The 18796-nt window shown below is 46.3% G+C and overlaps 2 pseudogenes; one reads left to right on the top strand and one right to left on the bottom strand.

Moving 5' to 3' along the window:
• The first annotated feature begins 342 nt into the window (after positions 1 to 342).
• LOC121478846 lies at positions 343 to 1291 on the top strand (annotated as a pseudogene).
• Positions 1292 to 10938: 9647 nt separating this feature from the next.
• Positions 10939 to 14553, bottom strand: LOC121478842 (annotated as a pseudogene).
• Positions 14554 to 18796: the final 4243 nt, after the last annotated feature.

Raw genomic sequence — 18796 nt, 5'->3', positions numbered from 1 at the left:
TGGGCAACAGGAGCCATGGTGGGTGGTGAGGTGGGGGCTGAGAAATTATTATGTCTCACCTCTGCATCTGACACAGCAGGTTAAAATACCGAGGCCCCTGGAGGCTGGCATGCTTGTCCAGATGTAAGTCTGGACAGTGATTGCCTTCCAAATGATGTTTAAATCAAGAGTGAGTTCAGCAAAGGGCCAGAGACGCTAGAAAAGAGAAACAGGGAGTATGCAGGCAGCCTCATCTCCTTCCCCCAGCTCTTTCTCTTCCCAGTTCCCCATCAGTCTCTGTGTCCAGTCCAGGGGCTGCTTCGGGGAATGCCAGGCAAGGGCAGTAGGTCTTGGCTCTTCATCATGTCCTATAGTCCCTTAGACATGTACTAAACCTGTAGCCCTCTGAGCCTCAGCTCCAGGATTTCATCTAGACCCACTGCAACCACATGCAGCAGATCTGCTGAGCCACGGCTCTATAAAGAATTTTTTTAAAGATTTTATTTATTTATTCATGAGAGACACAAAGAGAGACACAGCCAGAGGGAGAAGCAGGCTCCCTGCGGAGGAGCCTGATGCAGGACTCAATCCCAGGACTCCAGGATCATGCCCTGAGCCAAAGGCAGACGCTCAACCACTGAGCCACCCAGGCGTCCCTGATAAAGAATTTGATGAGCCAACTAGGAAGTAAGCAGGACTCCAGCAACCAGAGGAAAATCTGCAACAGTTGCAATATTCCACAAATCAGCTGGCTGGGGAAACAAATGAATAACCCAGAACCTGAGAAAGACGGCCTCCGGAATGACTTATCTGAGGCTGTGAAGGATTTCTAGGCTGTGCAGGGAACGGATCTGGAAAAGAAAAGAAGAGTATAGCCAGAGTGAGAGGTGAATGTCCTCTCTCTGCAGAGGAGAGGCAAAGAGAGAGCAGCTCCCCTTGTTTGATGGCCACAGGAGTGGGACCAGACACAGAGAGCCAGGAGAATGAGGTGGGTCATCAGGGAGCAGGATCCGGAATTTATTAAAGAGTGAGAAAAGGCAATTTGGCAGCTGCATACTGACATTCTGGATGCCCATCAGATGTTTAAAGATCTGGCCATGATGATCCATGACCAAGATGACCCAATTGGCAGCATGCATAGAAAAGCCAATGTGGAAAACTCAAATGTGCTTGCAGACAGAGCCACTGGTCAGTTACAGCAAGCTGCTTTACTATCAGAAAAAAAAAAAAAAAATCTCACAAGAACATCTGTATTCTGGTGCTTCTCCTGTTTGTGATTACCGTAATCTTGGTACTTATCTGGCAAATTTGAGGCAATTGCCTCAGAGCTAGCTTTTGCAGAGCTGTTTTCAGAGGCCAGTGCTAATTGGAGTCTTGCCAGAACAAACATCACAGGAAGAGAGCACAGGAAGAGAGCCCACGTTCAGACTCGGGACTCGGGACTCATCCCTGGACTCCAGGATCACACCCTGGGCCAAAGGCAGTGCTAAACCGCTGAGTCACCCAGGCTGCCCAGGAAGCTTTTTATTTCCATTTAGCTGTGAGTTTTATGATGAAAGTGCTTGAAATCAATGCTTAATAATTTTTATCTCTTGAGATTTAATCGGCCAAGGACCAATCATGAAAAATGAAGCCATACTATGTGTTTCAGCAGAGGGAATTCATCATGAAGGATTTGTTATCCAGATGTTGGGAGGTGAATGGAGCCCTGCCTAGAAATCTTGGACCACTTTAAGTACCCAGCTTGAGGGTTTTGTTTGTTTGTTTGTTTGTTTGTTTTTAGTCTTTTTAAAGATTTTTTAAATTGAAATACTTTTGATATATAACATTAGTTTTTGGGACACCTGGGTGGCTCAGAGTTTGAGTGTCTGCCTTTGGCTCAGAACATGATCCCAGGGTCTGGGAATCAAGTCCTGCATCGGGTTCCCTGTGAGGAGCCTGCTTCTCCCTCTGCCTATGTCTCTGCCTCCCTCTTTCTGTGTCTCTCATGAATGAATAAATAAAATATTTATTAAAAAACATTAGTTTTGAGTGTACAACACAGTGATTCAATATTTGTATATATTGGAAAATGATCACCACACTAAGTCTAGTCAACATCCATCACCATACATAGTTACACATTTTTTCTTGTGATGAGAACTTTTAAGATCTACTCCTTTAGCAACTTTCAAATATACAATACAGCATTATTAATTATGGTCACTATGCTGTGCATTATATCCCCAGGACTTATTTTACAGCTGGGAATTTGTACTCCTCCCCCAAGTTTTATTTATTTGTATTTTTAGTAATTTCTACACCCAACATGGGGCTTGAACTCATGACCCCAAGATCAAGAAGAGTTACCTGTTCTTCCGACTGAGCCAGCCAGGTGCCCTGCAAGTTTCTACTTTATGACCTCCTTTATCCATTCTGCCCACCCCTGGCCTGCAGCCAACAATGTGTTCTTTGTATCTATAAGTTTTGTTTTGTTTTTTATTTTTTGTTTTTTAGATTTCACTTATAAATGAGATCACATAGTATTTGTCTTTCTCTGACTTATTTCACTTAGCATACTCCCCAGGAGGTCCATCTGTGTTGTCACAAATGGCAGGATTTCCTTATTTTTATGGCTGAAGGATATTCCATCGTGTACGTATAAACTGCATCTTCTTTATCCATTCATCTACGGATAGACACTTAAGTTGTTTCCAGTCTTGGCTACTTTAAATAATGCTGCGGTGAACACAAGGGTTCATATATCTTTTTGACTTAGTTCTTTCATTTCCTTCAGATATATACCAGAAGTGGTATTACTAGATCATATGGTAGTTCTATTTTTAATTTCTTGAGGAACTTCCATACTGCACTAATTTACACCCCTGGGATCCAGCCCTGCATTGAGCTCCTTGCTCAGCAGGGAGTCTGCTTCTCCCTCTCCCTCTGCCTCTCCTCTGGCTTGTGCTCTCACTATCTCACTCTCTCTCTCAAGTAGGTGAATAAAATCTTTTTTTTTTTTTAATTAAAAATAAAAGATGCCATACGGTGGCCTGGATGCCTCAGACCGTTGGGCAGCTGGCTTTTGATTCTGGCTCGGGTCATGATCTCATGAATAAATTAAAAAAATAAAATAAAATAATTTTAAAAACCCAATATTGTATTAATGTCAAGTGAATCTAAATTAATATGCAGAATCAGAGCAATATAATTACCCAATCCCCCTGGTGATTTTTGTGGAACTTGATAACCTCATTATAAAATTTATATTGAAAAAAAAAATTTATATTGAAGGGGTGCCTAGCTGGCTCAGGGTAGAGCATGAGACTCTTGATCTCAGGGTTGTGAGGTTAAGCCCCACATTAGGTGCAGAGATTACTTAAAAATTTTTAAAATCAGGGACGCCTGGGTGGCTCAGAGGTTGAGCATCTGCCTTTGGCTCAGGGCATGATCCCGAATTTATTTATTCATGAGAGACACACAGAGAGAGAGGCAGAGACAAAGGCAGAGGGAGAATCTGGCTCCCCAAGGGGAGCCCGATGCAGGACTTGATCCCATGACCCTGGGATCACGCCCTGAGCCAAAGGCAGATGCTCAACCTCTGAGCCACCCAGGTGTCCCAAAAACTTTTAAAAATCTTTTAAAAATTTATATTGAGGTAGAAATTTCCAAGTGTACCCAGGGCACTTATGAAGAACAACCTGCAAGGAGGGAATCTGGAAGATATCAGGATATGTTACAATGTTATAGAAAATAAGATGGTGTTGTACTGACACAGGGATAGACCAATAGACCCATAGAGCAAAATAGGGAAGCTAGAAGTAGTCCCTAACCACAGGAAACATCCTGTATAACAGAGGAGGAGATACAAAGAAGTGACAAAAAGATAGACTTTTCAATACTGTATGTGGGTAACTGGGGGTCTAAATGCAGTCAAATGAAATTGGATCCCTAGCTCATATCATGCCCCAAACCAAGTGCTGATGGATGGAAGACTTATTGTTTTATGAGAGATGGAACAACAACAGTAATAAATCACCAGCCACTAAGTGAGAGAAGAAATTTACAATGCATATAACTATCACTGTCTGTAATATAAGAATTTCTACAAATTCATAAGAATAAGAAAATACAGACAGAAATGGGCTCCCATGAGCAGGTGCCTCATAAAAGTTAGCATACAATTAGCCAATAAATGAATGAAAAGCTACTCTACCTCATTAGCAACCAGAATTAAGATACTACCACAAGAGGACACTCATTGTACTCATACATGCTCCTCACTGGTAAATATTAAAGTATCTGAAAACACCAAATGTTGGGGCATCTGGGTGGCTCAGTTGGTTAAGCATCTGACTTTGGCTTAGGTCGTGATCTCAGGGTCCTGGGATTGAGCCCCACATCAGGATCTGAGCTCAGTAGAAAGTCTCCTTCTCCCTCTCCCTCTGCCTCTCTCCCCACTCGTTCTCTCTCAAATAAATAAATAAATAAATAAATAAATAAGAATCTTTTTTAAAAAATGAAAATACCGGGATCCCTGGGTGGTGCAGCGGTTTGGCGCCTGCCTTTGGCCCAGGGCGCGATCCTGGAGACCCGGGATCGAATCCTACGTCGGGCTCCCGGTGCATGGAGCCTGCTTCTCCCTCTGCCTGTGTCTCTGCCTCTCTCTCTCTCTCTGTGTGACTATCATAAATAAAAAAATAAAAAAAATAAAAAATAAATGAAAATACCAAGTGTTAGTGAAAGTGTGGGGTAACGGTTGTTGGCAATATAAGTTGATATAAATGCTTTACGGGAAAATAGCATCTGCTAATAAACTGAGGAAGTGCTGAACCATGACCCGGCATTCCACCTGTAGAGTTATGTTCTAGAGCCATGCTGTCCAATACGGCAGCCTGTCACCATATGTGGATTGACCACTTGAAAGGTAGCTATAAGGATGTGTGCTGTAAATGGCTCTACAATGTGCCATAAGGGTGAGGCACACCACTTCTGAAGGCTTAGTACAAGAAAAATGAATGTAAACAATCTATTCTGGTATTCTGAGACCAAATCCAATGTAGAGGTGGGGAAGAGTTTCCCCCCACCACGACTAACAAGCAGTTCTCAGACACCAGCACAGTGTCTGAGAATTCACTTCTGCTCAATTCTGACTTTCTCCCTGGAGATAGCATCAGATCCCATAGGTTAAGGGTTCGGTCCTACAAGCCTCCTTCCTATCCCCACAGTCCCCTTCATATGTCAGTTGCAAATCCAGGTTGTTACCTGTACTTCTCACCAACTGGCTACAGATCAGAAGTTCCCAGGAACTCATCCTCAGATTTGATTAATTTGCTAGAGTGGCTCACAGAACCCAGAGAAACATTTAACTTGCTGAATTACTCGCTTATTATAAGAAGATATACCTCAGGTACAGCCAGACAGAAGAAATGCACAAGGCAAGGTATGGAGAGAAGACGCGCAGCTTCCATGTTCTCTCCAGGCATGGCACTCTCCTGCACCTGCATGGATTCACCAACATGGCAGTTCTCTGAACTCAGTCCTCTTGGGTTTTGGGGTTTTTAAAATATTTTTTTAAATCTTTTTTATTTATTTATGATAGTCACAGAGAGAGAGAGAGAGGCAGAGACACAGGCAGAGGAAGAAGCAGGCTCCATGCACCGGGAGCCCGACGTGGGATTCGATCCCGGGTCTCCAGGATCGCGCCCTGGGCCAAAGGCAGGCGCCAAACCGCTGCACCACCCAGGGATCCCAGGTTTTGGGGTTTTTTAAAAAAGACTTCATTTATTTATCTTTTAAGTAACAAAGAGAGAGCATAGAGGGAGAGGGACAAGCCGACTCCCAGCTGAGCAGAGAGCCCAATGTGGGGCTCCATCCCAGCATCCCAGGATCATAACCTGAGCTGAAGGCAGGCACTTAACCGACTGAGCCACCCAAGTGCCCCATAGGTTTTTTTTTTTTTTAATTTTTTTTTTCCCCATAGGTTTTTTAAAAAGATTTTATTTCTTATTTGAGTGGAGGGAGTAGGTTTTTTTTTTTAATTTTTTTTTCCCCCATAGGTTTTTAAAAAAGATTTTATTTCTTATTTGAGTGGAGGGAGGAGCGGGGAGGGGGCGGGGGAATGAGACTCTGAAGCAGAATCTGCTTGATCCCAGGGCCATGAGATCATGACCTGAGCAGAAACCAAGAGCCAGAGGCTCAACTGGCTGAGCCATCCAGGCACTCCCTGCTTACAGATGTTTAAAATAATTGTGAAATTATCTAAGTGTAAAAAAAAAAGTAACTAAGTGTATCCAAATGTATCAGTTATATAAAACAGTACTGAGACCACTTCTATTTTACCATCTGCTTTCTGAGGATTAACTATGCTGGAAACAAAGTCTTCTAAATTTTGTTTCCTTTCTTTTTGTTTTTTAAGATTTTATTTATTTATTCATGAGAGACACAGAGAGAGAGGCAGAGACATAGGCAGAGGGAGAAGCAGGTTCCCTTCAGGGAGCCCATGCAGGACAGATCCCAGGACCCTGGGATTATGTCCTGAGCCAAAGGCAGACACTCAACCGCTCAGCCACTGGCATCCCTAAAATTTGTTTCTTAATAAATAGAATAGGAAGATCAACTCAAAACCAAGTCAGAAACAAGCTACAAGATGCAATGAATAAACTTAAAAATAAGCTGAAAGCACTTAAGACATGGCTTCCCCAAAGAGAGAAGATAGAAAATAAAATCCTGAAATATATGTCACATTTCTCATTAAGACCCATTAAAAGAGTCCCTGGGTGGCTCAGCTGGTTAAGCATCTGCTTCGGCTCAGGTCATGATCCCAGTATCCTGGGATGCAGTCTCACTTGGAGCTCTGTGTCCAGCTGTCATTGAACCCCACATCAGCCTCCACACTGAGTGGGGAGTCTGCTTGTCCCTCTCCCTCTACCCCTCCCCCTGCTCATTCTCTGTCTCTCTCACACAAAGAAATAAAATAAAGTCTTTTAAAAAATAAATGTTCTATTTTGGTAAAGTAAACATAACATAAAAATCACCATTTTAGCTATTTTGATCATTTTAAAGTATACATTTCAATGGTATTAAGTACATTCACCCTGTTGTGCAACCATCACCATCATCCATTTCCAGAACTTTTCATCTTTCCAAATTGAAACTCTGTAAACAATGATCATAACTCTGTATTTCCCTTCCTCCTAGCCCCTGACAACCATTATTCTACTTTCTTTTTCTATGACTTTGCTCCATGTACCTCATCTAAGTAGAATCATACAGCATTTATTATTGTGTGTCTGGCTTATTTCCCTTATCATAGTATCCTCAAGGTTCACCCATGCTATAGCCTGTATTAGAATTTCCTTCCTTTTCACAATTGAATAATATTCCATTGTGTGTATACACCACATTTTGTTTATCCATTTATCCACTGATGGATACTTGGGTTGCTTCCAGCTTTTGTTGTTGAGAATGAAGTTGCTGTGAACATGGGTGCACAAAGATCTGTTGGAGTCCCTGCTTCTGTTCATTTGGAGGTCTACCTAAAAGAGGAACCACTGGATGTGGTGAAATTAGGAGTTTCAAACATGAACATGAAGGTGGGAAAGTGAATTCGTTTGGGTATTCTGGAGAACTCTTGAATACTATCCTCTGTAGCTGACTATATGCCAAATCATGACGAAGCCATTCCATATCTACCATGAAGAAAAGTGCTGGTCCTTCTTATTTTCATTGAAAAATCATATTGGGGCACCTGGGTGGCTCAGTCAGTTAAGCATCTGTCTTTGGCTCAGGTCATGATCCCGAGGTCCTGGGATCGAGGACCACATCTGGCTCTCTGCTCAGTGGGGAGTCTGCTTCTCCTTCTGCCTCTGCTACTTCCCCTGCTTGTGCTCTCTCTCTCACTCTCTATCTCACAAATAAATATATAAAATCTTTTTAAAAAAAGAAAAGAAAATTCATATCAAAATCGTAAGTAAAAGCCCCAAACTGGAAACAAATACAGTCATTGTATTTTAGAATAAACAACTGGAAGGATGTTCACACATGGAATACTAATTAAAAGCAAAAACAAGACTTACAAATGGGTGACAGACACATGGAAAAGTGCTCAACATTGCTCAGCATCAAGAAAATATAAATCAGAACCACAGTGAGATACCACCTCACACTCTCACACTGCTGGTGGGAAAGCAAGCTGGTGCAGCCACTCTGGAGAACAGTATGGAGGCTCCTCAAAAAGTTGAAAATAGAGCTACCCTACAGCCCAACAATTGCACTACTGGGTACTACTTAAGCCAAAGATACAAATGTAGTGATTTGAAGGGGCACTTGCACCCCAATGTTTATAGCAGCAATGTCCACAATAGTCAAACTAGGGAAAGATCCCAGATATCCATCAACGGATGAATGGATAAAAAAGAAGTGGTATATCTATACAATGGAATACTACTCAGCCATCAAAAAGTAAAATCTTGCCATTTGCAATGACATAGATGGAACTAGGGGATCTTATGCTTAGGGAAATAAGTCAATTAGAGAAAGACAATTATCATATGATCTCACTCACATGTGGGTTTTAAGAAACAAAACAGAGGATCATAGAGGAAGGAAGGGAAAAATAAATAAGACAAAATCAGAGAGGGAGACAAACCGTAAAAGACTCTTAAATCATAGGAAAAAACAGGGTTGCTGGAGTGGAAGGGAGTGGGGGGATGGAGTAACTGGGTAGTGTAATGAGCACTGGGTGTTATATAAGACTGATGAATCATTGACCTCTACCTCTGAATAGTACACTATATGTTAATTCATTGGATTTAAATAAAATAAAAAAGTAAAAGCAAAAACATACTGAAACCAAAAATGAATTTTTGATACATGTAACAACATGGATAAATCTGAAAAATGTAAAACTGGAAGAAAGAAGTCAGACCCTAAAGAACATAAAACATTTGAGGCCACTTAGTACACAAACCTGACAGTACAGATCTGTATTAAAAAGAAAGAGGGAGTCGGTACTTCTGTGACCATGTTGATTTGAAGGAGCCCAAAAGAAAGCCCAATACTTTCAGCATGGCATTCAAGGTTCCAAATTTCTTTCTTTCTTTTCTTTTCTTTTTTCTTTCTTTCTTTCTTTCTTTCTTTTCTTTTCTTTTCTTTCTTTCTTTCTTTCTTCTCTTTTCTTTTCTTTCCTTTTCTTTCTTTCTTCTCTTTTCTTTCCTTTTCTTTCTTTCTTTCTTTCTTTCTTTTTTTCTTTTCTTTCTTTCTTTCTTTCTTTCATATTTTACTTATTTATTTAACAGAGAAAGAGCACAAGTAGGGGGAGAGGCAGGCAGAAGGAGTGGGAGAAGGGAGCCTGACCAGGGGCTTGATCCCAGGACCCTGAGATCATGATCTGAACCAAAGGCAGACACTTAACCGACTGAGCCTCCCAGGTCCTTCAAGTCTCCAAAATTTCTGACCTTGCCTTCTCTCCTGCCATGATCATGTCCATCGTGCTGCTGGTTCTTCCTGCCAAGTTATAGGTATAAGAGCGCTTCCTCTCATCTGCCAGCCTGTCTCCATCCTTGGCACATCTCCACTGGAGCTGCCTGCCACTGCCCATCTCTCCTGTCTCAATGGTAGGTCCTGACCACCGAGCCACCCAGAGATCCCCTGTATGTTGCATTTTTGGATTTTTTTTTATTTTATGATAGTCATCACAGAGAGAGAGAGAGAGAGGCAGAGACATAGGCAGAGGGAGAAGCAGGCTCCATGCAGGGAGCCTGATGTGGGATTCGATCCTGGGTCTCCAGGATCGCGCCCTGGGCCAAAGGCAGGCGCTAAACCGCTGCGCCACCCAGGGATCCCTGTATGTTGCATTTTTAATAAAGCTTTCATTTGTAATTAAATGTGAGGGTTTATAACGATTACTGGGAGGTAGGCGTCTTTCATCCGGGAAAGAAAAGCTGTACTCCTGACTTACCGTGCACTGATGTCTACACTGAGAGGGAGGTTTGGGAGACCAGAAACACAGGGGTTAAGCAGATAACTTCTGGGTCATGGGAAGTAAGTCCCCAACTCCCTTGGCAGGGGCAGGGCTGGGTATGGAGAGGGGGAGGGGCGAGAGGGGTGGGGTGGGCAGTACTGGAAAGGGGAGGCAGGTTAAACAGATGGAGTCTGGCATAGGCAGAAACAAGGGGGCGTCAGTGGGGGTGTGTATTAGTCAGATTTTTTATTTCCTGTATCTTAAAAAGCTTGCTGTCCGAGGAGAGACCACCCCTCCCAGGATCAGCCAGTTCTTCAAGATGGCAAAGTGCTCTGCCAGGAGCACATCTTTCACATCAAACCAACCAATCCCCAGCCAGGGTCCCACAAATACCCCTTTTCTCTCTGTCTCTAACTTACACACTAGACCACCATCTCTCCTGCCCTAAATCACCCAGGACAGGGGCCAGACAACTAGAACCACCCCTATGGGCCAAAGTCCCCCAGAATCACTCAAACTAGCTGATCCTGAACAACTCTCCAGGCCTTGCCTTTCCCACAGAAACCCCTGGAAAGGCTCCTGCAAGGCTTCCCCTGCACCTGCTTCTGCCTCCCATCCAGAACGTGGTGCTTACAGATCCCCTGTGGTCCTGCGCAGCCTGGAACACCACATTTCCTCGGGAAACATAAGTAGTAACTTCTGATGGTGTTGGCCTGGGCATGTCATCACTCATTCACTTCCCCAAATTAAACCCCCAGGGGTACAACTGAGAAGGTTTTGGTTAAGAGGTTCCAAAGAGAAGCTGGCTATGACATCCCCATATCTGCCCCTTGGGCTCCAGGTCACTCCCGTCTTGAGAAGAAGGAAGCCTCTGTCAGTCCCTCCGCCTCACTCTCTGGGGCCTCCACACCTGCAGAACTGACATAGGTCTCCAATCAGAGAGCCGCCACTTTAATTCAAACTCCAACAAGTGGGGGGGGGGGACAGCTCAGCCCCGCCTGGAGTGCAGGGACCCATCAGAAGACTTCCCTGGAGAGGGACAGGCCCAAGCACCTGCTGAGGAGGAAGCCAGCCCCCATGAGGGCCCCTCTGATCAGGGTGAGGACCAGGGCCAGGAACTCTCCTGTTCTTCAATCACACAGTTGCAGGAAGAGGGGCTTCCTGAAGAAGGGGGTACAGAGGATGAAGTTCTGTCCCCAAGCCCCAGGCCCTTCCACACTCCAAACACCTGACCAGGCTGTCCACCCCCAGAACCTTATTACAACTTTGCACGGAGAGGCTGAAGGAAATGTGCTGGAAGCCCAGTGGGTGCTGAGCCTGGCAGGTGAATTCCCCTTCATCTTCAAACCCTACATGGGGCAGCTCCAGGACCCCTGGTGCTGAGGATTGGGAGGGGCTCAGGGCTTTTCCTTCCCAGGACCAACTCAGCATGGCAGGGGGGCTGCTGTCAGCACTGCAGACCAGAGGCAGGTATTGGTCCTTCAAGACAGGCAATGACAAGTGGTTGGTCAGGGTCTTCAGGACTGGGTAAGAGATTTACCACTTTGAGGGTGGAACTGAGAGATCTGTCTCTTTCTCATCTTCCCACAGAGCCAGCAGTGAAAAGACAGGTCATGTGACAAGAGCTAAGAGGGTAGGTAAATCATGCCTGAAGGGGCAATGACCCTGGTGGTTGAGTCAGGCCACCAGAAGGAAGGGGGCTGGGACACCTGGGTGGCTCAGTGGTTGAGTGTCTGCCTTTGTGACTCAGATATTGATTACTGGGTCCTGGGATTGAGTCCCACATCGGGCTCCCCACAGGGAGCCTCCTTCTCCCTCTGCCTATGTCTCAGCCTCTCTCTCTGTCTCTTATGAATAAATAAATAAAATCTTTAAAAAAAAAAAAAAAAAGAAGGAAGAGGGCTGCACTGAGGTGGGGAGGGTGAGTGGTGGGTGGGCAGCTCTGGCAGAGATGTGTCCAGAATGGAGACAGGCTGACAGATGAGGAGAAGTGCTCTTGTACCTATAATTTGGCAGGGAGGACTGGGAGCACAAAAGACATGATCAGGGTGGGAGAGAAGGCAGGATCAGAAATTTTGGAGCTTTGAGTGCCAAGCTCAGGGCATTGGGCTTTGCCCTGAAGTTACTGGGAAGCAGCAGGGGATATGAATAGGGAAAATGCAGAATCATGCTGGGTCTAGAAAGATCATGCTGGGGCCAAGTGGGGACCTGTGCCAGAGAGGGTAAACAGGAGGTAAGGAGGCTGAGGAGGAGGCTGAGGCAATGGTCCAGGGTCCAGGATAAGATTGGAGCTGGGTCTGGGGCCAAAGGCAAGAAAAGAAATGATTTGGGAAACGAAGTTCTAGAGACTCACTGACTCATGGAGTGCAGCTGGTGAGAAGAGGAGTTATCTAGCCTCCTGTCCAGACCATCCCCTAAAGATAAGTAGCAGAAGCAGGGACAGTTGAGAGGCATGAGCAAGAGACAGCCACCTGTGCAGATCTGTGGCCGAATAGAAAGTTGTGGAAGACACAGGAGAGGGATGGGGCCACAGGTGAAGACTTGTGACAGGATGAGGAGGCCCAGCAAAGTGGGTGTCCAGGGTGGGGCTACAGGGAATGGGAAAGATCAGTGATGAAGGAGGGAAGATGGAAATTCAAGCGCAGGGAGCAGAACCCGGAGCAGTCAAAATCAGAGACAGAACAAGGTGGAAGGGTGGCTGCCAGGGGCTGGGGAGTCAGTGCGTGATGGGCACGGAGTTTCGGTTCTGCAAGATGGAGAGAGCTCTGCAGACCCATTGCACAACACTGTGAAAGCCCTCCACACCGCTGAGCTCTAGCCTTAAACATGGTGAAGACAGTAAGTGTTATGTTGTATCTGTCTTATTACAATTAAACAAACTCTAAAGCTAATGAAAAAAGGAAGGAGGTCAAAAGGTACCAACTTCCAGTTATAAAATCAGTAAGTCACGGAATGTAACGGGCAGCGCAGTGACTACAGTTAATCGCGCTGTGTTGTATATTTGAAAGTTGCTAAGGGGGTAGATCTTAGATGTTCTCATCACAAGAAAAAAAACTTTGTAACTGTGGTGAGGGGTGTTAAGTAGACTTATTGTGATGATCCGTTTTGCAATACACACAAATACCAAAACATGTTGTACACCTGAAACCAATACACTGGTATGTGTCGATTAGAACTCAATTAAAATAAAACATACATAACACACACAGGCTAGAGCAAAGAAGCAGCAGCAGCCAGAAGCAATCCTGGGTGCACCTGGGAGACACCGGTGAGGTGGGTAGCGGCAGGCACAGACCCGGGGGCTGAGGAGAGAGGGAGGGTTTCATCCCCAAGCCCTGAGCCCTGTGCTGGCAGACCCTGCTCCCATCACAGTCCCAGGGAATAGAGTGTCTTTCCTACCTGTGTAGTTTCCCTGAAAAAATGTGGGTGGTCATCAATTGTGGAGCGTCTGAGAACGAAAGATGTGATGAGGGGCAGGGTGGGCTTTTGCCCTTTACAGGAGCTCCTTAAATGAAGGGATGGGGCTTTCCAGCTTCCCCCAATCTCCTTCAGAAAAAAGATTCCAGGACTGACCTCTCCTTCCCCCACTGCCCTGAGGGATCCAGGCATCCCTCCAGCACTCACAGGACACATTGAGCCTGATGGTTCTCTCCACGGTGCTCTGAGCTCCTGGCAGGGACACCCAACAGGTGAGGTTGCTGCCATGGTCCTGTAGCCCCGGGGTGAGGGTCAGCACTGAGGAGGACAGGGCCTGGGGGTCCAGCCGGTCCAGAGCACCCCCTACCCAGGAGAAGGTGAGAGGTCTTCCCCCTTCGCAGAATCCCGGCAGACTGCAGGTCAGGTTTTGGGGGAAGCCAGACTTCAGGGGCTCCAGAAAGTGGATGTCCGGTTTCTGTGTCAGGGCTGAGGAGGAGAGAGGGAGGTGCCTGGGCCCTGGGCTAGTGGGGACCCAGACTGTGACCCTGAGAGGGACCAGGGCCTCAGGACACAAGCTGACCCCAGGCCCGCATGTCTCTTCCCACCATCCTAACCCCCAGACCTGGAGCAGGGAATGTTCCAGTGTCCTGTTCCTGTTCTAAGATGGGAGTTTCCAGGTCCCAGAGCCCTCTCCTGAGGCCACTGCCATACCTGCCACCTTCAGGGTCAGCTTCTTATCTCTGTAAGTATATCTCACGTTCTCTCTCTCCACTCGGAATTGGTAGACTCCCTGGTCACTTGGTCACTTGTCCTGGCCTCTCTGATTCTCAGGGAGCAGTTGCTGTCCAAGGGGTTCCCGATGAGGTGGAATCAGTCCTGGGTCTCTGTCTTCACCTTTATCCTTCAGTTATTTGTAGCCACAGGCAGGGAATTGTATATGTTGTCCCCATCCCGGAACCAGTACATATATGGGATCCCAGGGGAAGACCACCAGCTCCAGCGGTAGGAGAAAGAGCAGGGCACGTCTGCACACAGACCCTCCTGCACTGTTACTGATTCCTGCACTCGGAGCTCATACTCTGCATCCTCCTGAAGGGATCCTGGGGGGACACAGAGGCTTGGCGGTGGGTCCAGCCCACTCCCACCTTTGCCCAACCCCCCTCCCTTGGCCCACTTACCCCCCACAGCAGGGGCAGCAGCAGCAGGGGTAGCATGTCTGCAGCCACCAGGGCAGGAAAGTGGGTGTAGATCCCTCTGTCAGGGAAGGAAATGCCCTGAAGGAGGGGGTGAGGCCGAGGAAGCCCCAACAGAAAGCAGTGTGTGACAGAGCTGTGGTCACCATGGATGGGGAATTTGGGCAGCAGGGGCCATGGTAGGGGGGTGAGGTGAGGGCTAAATCATCCCATCTCGCCTCTCTGTCATTTGCAGGTGGAGCCTGTGATCTACTGAGATGGTGAGAGGCTTGTCTAGGGGGATAAGGCCCCAGAACTGCAGTCCTTTCTCATACACCTTAGGTTTTATTTTCTTTTCTTTTGTTTTCTTATTTATTTTGGGGGGTGGCACAAGCAGAGGGAGGGGCTGAGAGAGAGAGAGAAGCAGACTCCCCAGTGAGTGGGAGATGGAGGTGGGGTTCTATCCCAGGAACCCGGGATCATGACCTGAGCTGAAGACAAATGCTTAATGGACTGAGCCACTCAGGCGCCCCTCCTCATGCACCATGTTTGCACAGGGAAGAGAACACTACCTGACCAGCTCCCTGGCATTAGAGCCTCTGGGTGCTGGAAGAGATCAGAAGCAAATGCATTATCACATAATGGAGCTCTAAGGAGAGGCTCCCAGGCTGAGGGGCCAAGTGGCAAGGTCTGCCCCTCTGTCATAAGTTCTCAGGGACAATTACATCAGGTAAACGTGACTTGGTCCACAGTAGTTACAAGAGATGTGGTTCCCACCAGTGACCCTGGGGCCTCCTGACCCCATGGGTTTGGGTCCCCCTTCCTACCACTGTGCTCATGCCATGCAGCTTCAGACTCTGGCCTTGGTGTTGACGCAGGATTAACCTGAGAGTGGGGCACTTGGAAGGTAGTAGTGACCGGGCTTAGGACAGTGTCTGGCACTGAGCATTAATTCATCCAAATGATGTTTCCTGGACACCTTGCATGTGCTAGGCCCTATTTTAAGGCTAGAGATACAGCAAAGGGTCAGCTCTGAGGATGGAAAATAGGAGTCAGAAACTAGTTAGAAGATAAACAGTTAATAAAAAAATTAAAATGCACTATCTCTTAAAGAGTGATATATTTTAAGGGGAAAAAAAAACCTCAAACAGTAAAACAGAAGAGGAATCTTTGAAGACTGCTGAAATTAAAAAAAAAAAAAATTGTACCTTCTCACAGAGAAGGTGACATCTGAGTTAAGACACAGAAGAAGCGAGAAAGAGCCTGTGGGCATCCACAATAAAGGAACCGGTTATGAAGGAAGAGTGCACACAGAAGTCCTATGTGGGAATAGATGTGGTGTGTTGACAGACAGCTGGATGACAGCGTAGCAGAGTGAGCCATGGGGAATATGGGAAGGAGACCAGGTCTGGGAGGTACCTCAGGTCAGTTTCTGAAGAGCTCTGGAGGCTACTGTAAGAATTTGACTTCTACTCCAGGTGTATTAGTCAAGGTTCTCCAGAACCCAGAGGATCACATCCTCTGCATAGACACAGAAATCTATTGTAAGGAATTGGCTCCTGTGATTACGGAGGTTGACAAGTCCCAAGATATGCAGTTGGCAAGCTGGAGACCCAAGACATCTGAGGGTGAGTTTCAGTCTGGAGACCAGCTGGCTTGAGACACAGGAAGAGCTGACATTTCAGTTCAAGTCCAAAGGCACAGAAAACCTGATTCCTAGCTCAAAGGCAGTGAAGCAGGAAGAGTTCCCCTTACCGGTGGAAGGGTCAACCCTTCTCTTCTATGCAGGCCTTCAACTGATTGGATCAGGATGACTACACTGGGAAGGACAATCTGCTTCACTCAATCTACTGATTTAAATCATTGGCCATTGGTGATTTACTCAATTTCCAGCCCCTCTGGGCTCTCTGGAGGTCAAAGGAGCAGGACTGAAAGTCCCAACATTTCACTCAAAGGTTGATTTCCTTAAAAACCAGCCCCCATCCCCAAAAGCTATCCCAAAGTCGCTTATTAACATAACAAAACACACCTTTATTGCTTTCATCACTTAGTAAATTCCAAGGGTTTTAGGAGCTCTGTGCCAGAAGCATGACTGGGAGGACCAAATATACATATTTCTTATTATAAATCACAAGTGCGGAGGGATGGCAGTACAGGACTTGAACTGAAAAGGAACAGGGTGTGATTTGCTATTCCCTGACCCCTTGCTTGCTGGACGGAGCCCAGACTCCTCCAGGGCTGTTGTGGTGCCCAGGTTGTGAGATGGGAGCGCCAGGGTCTGAGTGGACATGGTGGATTGGCGGAAAGCTGATGGCTCACAGTATTTCTTGGTGCATCAGATGCACATTGACAGAGAAAGAGAAAGATCAACAACACCGATGTGTTTCTCCTGAGTGGTTGCAAGCTCCAAACTGCCATTGCTGGAAAAGGGAAAGCCTTGAAGAGAATTTTTTTTTTTAAAGATTTTATTCATTTATTCTTACGAGACACAGAGAGGCAGAGACATAGGCAGAGGGAGAAGCAGGGTCCCTGCAAGGAGCCCGATGCAGGACTTGATTCCAGGACCCCAGGATCACGCCCTGAGCTGAAGACAGACGCTCAACCACTGAGCCACACAGGTGTCCCTTGAAGAGATTTTTAAAGAGGAAAATTGGGAGCTCAATTTCAGACATGTTGGGTTAGAGATGCATGTTTGACATATAAGTGGAAAATCAACAGAATATTTGCTCTGTGGGTCTGTAGTTTAGAAAAAGTTCCAGCTAGACCCATGAACTTGGAGTGCCACCACACAGATCGTATTTAACCATGGGCCTGAGTGAGATCACACATGGCACGAGCTAAAACAGAGAGGAGGTGAGAACCATCTCCATTGGGCATCAAACCAACCTTTCTGCTGAGAACAACCAAACCCTGAGGGAAAATCATGGTAAATCTGAAAACCACTGAAGGGCTGACAAGAGAATTTTCACTGTGAAACTGAGAACAGGATAGAAACCCAGATAGGGAACAGAGGCACCAAAGCTACACATTTCCTGAGAGAATTTTTTTTTTTTTTAGATTTTATTTATTTATTCATGAGAGACACAGAGAGAGGCAGAGACATAGGTCTGATGGGGGACTCCATCCCAGGACCATGGAATCACAACCTGAGTCGAAGGCAGATGCTCAGCCACTGAGCCACCCAGTTGCCCATCCTTGAGGGAATTTTGAACATGGATTTGGGACTTAACTGTCCTGAGGATCAAAGTCAGACTGTAAGTCAGGTGGGGAAGGCTCAGGACCTGTGTGCATATCCAACTCCCTGCACACCCCAGGCTCTTTCTGGGGACAAGCTGGAGCAGGGCAACCCCACTCCACCCTCTGGGGTTATCCCATCATTAGCAGAGAGGGCAGAAGCATCTCTAGGCTGGGGGTCCAGACCCTGCCCTTCCTGCTCTGACTCATCTATTAGGAATGTGAATACAGACAAGACCCATGAGTGGGAAGGAAGTTCCCATCAGAGACCACAATATATAGATATAAGGACCCTGCTTGAACAGAAAAGGAAGTTTCCCCATAGCATTTCCAAGGAAGGATGAAGTCAGACCTGACAACTACCAGGCCCACAGGACATGGACTGATGGGAAGCCTCTGTCCCAGCCTGAGGGTTCAGCAGCCCTCTGAGGGCACCTAGGTGGGTGCGGGAAAACAAGTTCTCAGGGTGAGATCTGCACCTCCAAGCTTCAATCCAACCCATACATCTTATAGCCCTAGGAAAGCTCGTCCTCACTCCCACTGCCTCCCCTACATTCCCAGATTCTCCCGGGTTCCCTCATGACTGTCTTCCTATGGTATTGTTTTATTGTTTTGTTGTTGGTTGGTTGGTTGGTTGGTTGGTTGGTTGGTTGGTTGGTTTTTTGACTGTCCAGACCCTGGTTTTACCTCAAAGCAGCATCTTGGGGCACCTGGGTGATTCAATTGCTTGGGTGTCCGACTCTTGGTTTCAGCTCCTGTCATGATCTCAGGGTCATGGCATCGAGCACCACGTTGGATTCCTCACTCAGTGATGAGTCTGCTTGAGATTCTCCCTCTGCCCCTCCCCCTGCCCTTGTGCACTCTCTCTAAAATAAATACATAGATCTTAAAAAGAATTTAAGTAACATCTTGATTTCTTTTTGGAGAATGATCATTCTCCCATCATCAACCCCGTTCTCTACTTCAGGGGTGAGCCTATGAGCCAACACTGATCAGTTGGCATATTTTATCACTGATAACACCCATGATCAACTTATTAGCTCCTGGATGT

The sequence above is a fragment of the Vulpes lagopus genome, chromosome 2 (assembly GCF_018345385.1).
Source record: "Vulpes lagopus strain Blue_001 chromosome 2, ASM1834538v1, whole genome shotgun sequence".
Taxonomy (NCBI): domain Eukaryota; kingdom Metazoa; phylum Chordata; class Mammalia; order Carnivora; family Canidae; genus Vulpes; species Vulpes lagopus.
Note: the sequence above shows the minus strand (reverse complement) of the source record. Positions and strands in the feature narration are given on the sequence as shown.